This window comes from Macrobrachium rosenbergii, chromosome 17 (genome assembly GCF_040412425.1).
Source record: "Macrobrachium rosenbergii isolate ZJJX-2024 chromosome 17, ASM4041242v1, whole genome shotgun sequence".
NCBI classification, from domain to species: Eukaryota; Metazoa; Arthropoda; class Malacostraca; order Decapoda; family Palaemonidae; genus Macrobrachium; species Macrobrachium rosenbergii.
This window is the reverse complement of record NC_089757.1, coordinates 30,538,265-30,543,264: the sequence shown is the minus strand read 5'-3', so window position 1 is coordinate 30,543,264 and position 5,000 is coordinate 30,538,265. Positions and strand designations below refer to the sequence as shown.

General features: G+C 38.1%; 1 protein-coding gene and 1 long non-coding RNA gene across 3 annotated transcripts in view; one reads left to right on the top strand and one right to left on the bottom strand.

Moving 5' to 3' along the window:
* The window catches only part of LOC136847844 (homeobox protein abdominal-B-like), a 601,387-nt gene that overhangs the window by 160,741 nt on the left and 435,646 nt on the right, over positions 1–5,000 (bottom strand). The gene's annotated exons all lie outside the window — the stretch shown is intronic.
* LOC136847595 (uncharacterized) overlaps positions 2,302–5,000 on the top strand; it is a 139,856-nt gene continuing 137,157 nt past the window's right edge. Inside the window, exon 1 of the long non-coding RNA XR_010855781.1 lies at positions 2,302–3,466. This is a non-coding gene — a long non-coding RNA (uncharacterized lncRNA). The remainder of the gene's footprint in view (positions 3,467–5,000) is intronic.

Here is a 5,000-nt window from a genome sequence, read left to right as displayed (position 1 = left end):
GTATGTATGTATGTATGTAAGTATATATATATACATATATATAACATAATATATATTTAAATATCAATATATCTATATATATATACAGGTATAATTATATTTATATATATATATATATATATATATATATATATATATATATATATATATATATATATATATATATATATATATATAGCTGTTGCTTCAAGAGCAAATCTGATGTATACTCACACGTTAAAAAAATTTAATGAGCTCACGAATTAGCCAAATAAATCCACTGAAACTCAGTAATCTTACTAAATGGTTTCCCGCTGCACTAAACTGTTGAGGCCCAACTTTTCAATATAATTTTAATTACTATTATACATTTAGCAAAGCCTCACAAATATGATAAGTTCAAAATATATATGATTCAGAACATTACACGTCAGTTCGAGAAAATACTTCATCATACCGCATCTTATATATCTTAGTTAGACTATAAAATCTTAGACTGTAAAACCCTGGTTAGACTCCCTCGAAGAAGCTCACGGCCTTGAAATGAATACCATTCGCTTAAAAGAAACTAAGTAACTTAATTAACAGGAGTGGATTTCTATAAAGTAATGTGGTATTTAATCTTAAATATTTTGCAAACGCTATCTTTTGGAAGAGGCACAGTACCACAAATACACATACACACTACACATTCATAAATACACACGCTGAATGTGAATATACACATACGTACATACATGTATATTTATTTATGAATATATGTATACATGTGTGTGACTTTTTAAAAATAAGCAGAGACAATATCCGAAGTATTACACTCTTCTGTTCTCCCTATACTTAATCTTAAAGGACATGTTTCTTCATCCCTCATACGCATATATATACACATATGTGTTTATATACATATATATATATATATATATATATATATATATATATATATATATATATATATACACACACATACGTGAGCGTGTGTGTTTGTGCATGCCTCCGCCTGCACGGAGGCATACACCCTTTCCCGTTGAAAGCAAAACGCGCGCATATAATATCACCTATACGGCCCATAACCCCCAGCGCATTTCATTTCCACGCTGAGAGATGAACACATTCATAAATAACAATCTGACAACTATTTAGAGACGGCTTCGCAGACGGTCCACACTTACAAATGTAAGCAAATAAGCCCAGTCATTAGGCAGATAATGAGTCTTAACGAAACTGAGCAAGCATTGAGTCAACACCGCCGTGTTTGTGTGCGCAGGCGATTTATCAAAATACGCTCTTTCAATTACCCATTCATGATATTCGCTCGTATCTCGTCCGCCGAGTTAATAATATTCATGGGCTCGTTTTTCACCAGTCTTATTCGACTATTATTTTTCTTTTCTTTTTGTAAATGAAAAAGATAAAAAAAAAAATACGAATGATTCGTATACTGGGCGCCATGGTTCTTACGCTGGTGATTATGTTGATTTATGGTTTAGCGTTTTCTTTCTTTCGCGTTTCTCTCTTCTTCTTCTCTCTCTCTCATTCCTCAATGAATGCGAGGTTTAATTTTTCCCAAATCGTGCAAGGCGGCGCTTACTTAAGCTTATTGAATGCTCGAATTTACAATTACGCTTAAGCCCCGAAAATTCGCAGATATCTGGGAACTCTCCCAGTTAGAAAATCATAAAACGCACCTCCGTGAAAAGAGGCGTCTGTAGTTCGTCACATTAAACGCATCTCATCTCCCCATTACAAGTAACAAAATGTTAATTTCTAAAAAAAGAAGAAACATGCATGATCTGTGTGGAGAGAGAGAGAGAGAGAGAGAGAGAGAGAGAGAGAGAGAGAGAGAGAGAGATAATTCTTCATTACACTGTTAAATGAAATGTTAACTTTAAGAAAAATAGGCATGACTGTGGAGGGATAGAGAGAGATAATTCTTCATTACACTGTTAAATAAAATGTTAATTTTCTTTAAAAAAATACGCAAGACTGTGGGGAGAGAGAGAGAGAGAGAGAGAGAGAGAGAGAGAGAGAGAGAGAGAGAGAGAGAGAGAAATTCCTTACTACGATGATAAATAAAATATTAATTTTCTTTAAAGAAAAAAAAAGACGTATGACTATGGAGAGAGAGAGAGAGAGAGAGAGAGAGAGAGAGAGAGAGAGAGAGAGAGAGAGAGCAGCGGCCGGCTGGAGCGCTATACCCTAGGTTAGCAAAATGTCCCGTTTGAGAAAGCAGAAAAAAAATTTGTACGTTTTGACGGTAGCCAACTGTGCAAGAGAGAGAGAGAGAGAGAGAGAGAGAGAGAGAGAGAGAGAGAGAGAGAGAGAGAGATGAGGAGAAGGAGGAGGAGAAAAGAAATTGGGTCCTCCTTGTTTCCCGCGAAATATAACAGGGGGAAACCGTTGGGAAGTATGAGTGAGTCTGGTGGCGGAATCAAGGTAAAAACGTGTTTAGCCGCTAACATTTGCATATTTACGATTATGCTAATCTGCGGTGGCCGTAAGCGCTCGGGCAGCGGCCTAGGGAAAGGACAGAGAAATAAAAAAAAAAAGGTAAAAAAAAAAGACTATTCATGCCCATAGGCACCATTACGCCATTAGCATGCACACAACCCTTAAAAGCAGGAGAATATCTTTTCCGCCAACTTTCCAATTTTATTACACACCAGATTTTCACTTTGGAAGCTTCTACACCTTTGAAGGCCACAGTTCAACCTAAGACGCTATCAAGGAAGGACAACAAGTGTGGATTTAAAAGAGTGCTTATTTCAGAAAAAAATATTAAGAAAATTTACAAGTTCCAAAGGCGTGAATATTTCACAGTAGTTATTTTATACAAGTTCCCGTCTGAGGTGTGAATATTTCATACGAGTTATTTCATACAAGTTCCCGCCTGAGGTGTGAATATTTCTTATAAGTTATTTGATACAAGTTCCCGAATGAAGTGTGAATATTTCATATGTAAGTTACTTTATACAAGTTCCCGCCTGAGTTATGAATATTTCATAGAAATTATATCATACAAGTTCCCGCCTGCGGTACGAATATTTCATATAATTTATTTAATACAAGTTCCCGCCTGAGGTATGAATATTTCATATAAGTTATGTGACACAAGTTAACGCCTGAGTTGCGAATATTTCATAGAAATTATTTCATATAAGCTCCCGCCTGAGGTGTGAATATTTCAAAGGAGTGATTTGATACAAGTTCCCGCCTGAAGAGTGAATATTTCATATAAGTTATTTCATACAAGTTCGCAACGATTTAATACTCGGAATTAATGTAACGCAATTATCCAATACAGCCGCAATAACCGTGATAAATAGGAGCCGCTTAAAAGATAGCTCTCAGACGTTGATATGAATATCAAATTTTAAACGCAAGTGTTCGAGTGTTTATAGAGCTGATAATGTTCTCGTAAAGTGAGTGCTATAAACATTACGGCGACTCCTGCCAGGAAATATCTCAATAATTATAAACGTTTGCGGAGGTGAGTATTTTTTTGAGTATTTTTCTCCCACTTGTTTTGGATTATTCTCTGTCAGTGTGAAGCGAAACTTTGCACATTTGTCATTGCGTAGTATACGTAAATAAAAAAATGCATGGTATGTGTAAATAAAAAAAATGTAAAGATAATAATTATAAAGGAGAAGCATTACTGGTATTTTATAAGGGAAAATTATTTGTATATTATTTGAAAATACCAGGGACTAAATAGACGTGATCTGTGAGAATTCGATATTTTTTCCGACTTGAAAATTATTCAAGAGTATCTAAGTGATTTAGTTGAGGATTTTATTACAAATGGAAATTTAGTGACCTTGTTATTTTTAATCGATAAACATTCCAGCTTATATAACACAATAAATTTTATACTTAGATGTGATAAAACGTCGCTGTTTCACGAGGCTTAGCAAACACAAAAAGTAAAAAATTTAAATATTTCACTTAAAAACTTGTGTATTTCACTTAAAAATTTTGTTTACCTTAGCTTTATAAATACATTTCCGCCATGTGAAAAACAGAAAAAAATATATTGGTGGCACAACTTGAACGAAAATAGTGTTATAAAACCACGACAAATCCCCACTAGGGGCAAAAGCGAAAATGTCTTGTATTTTCCTTCCGAGCAAAGAAAATAAATGAAGGCACGGCGGAGCGAAGTTTAAGCGTCCCAAAGGGCTTACCTGTGGAGGAAGGCAAACACGAGAGGAGAAGGGGGTGGTTTTTTCCACCACGGACCGGGGGATACCCCCGTCCGCTGCCGGGTAGTATTTGTCTAAGGCTTCAGCGACCCCCGAAATCGTTTCCGAGTGCCACATGAGACGGGGCAACAGCCTCGTTTAGTGCCAGGGGGAACGAGCAAGAAGGAGAGTCTCTGGTTTGGAAGGGGCACCACCGACAGACAGCACCAAGGAGCAGTTGGAGGAGATCTGAGTAGGGTCGCCGACAGACCCTTTCATGGCTGCTCGTCGTCGTACCTTTGCCAGTCCATCGCCACTGCCTGTAGGCACGCACCCGCGACCGCACTCCTTCCTCCTCCTCATGGCATTCCGAATATTCGCCTTTTCCACGTTTCAACTCATTCACGAGAGAGAGGGGCGGCGAAAGGGAGAAGGAGAAACATGGGAGAAATCGCCACAAATGGGGAGACGCGCCTCGGGTTCTCCCGCACCACGCTGCAAAACGCACACTCCCGCCATCTGTCCGCTCGCCGCCGAACTAAAATAATGAAATATTAAAGTGACGCTTTTATTGCGTATGTATTATGCGTTGATCTCACGGGGGAAAGGACGATCGTTCATCGGGGGTAATTGAGTTTTAATGATGACACCGAGAAGCGATCCGTTTAGAAACAATTCGCGAAATGTTTCGAAGGGGGGCGAGTCTTCGCGAAAGAACCAACGCCCTCGCTACTTGGGGGTTTCGCCAAACACCAGTTCAAATGCTGATTGATGACGGTGGAATCAAGGTGCGTGGGTGTACCCGAATTGACCCCTGCCCTCCCCCTTCCCACACGCACT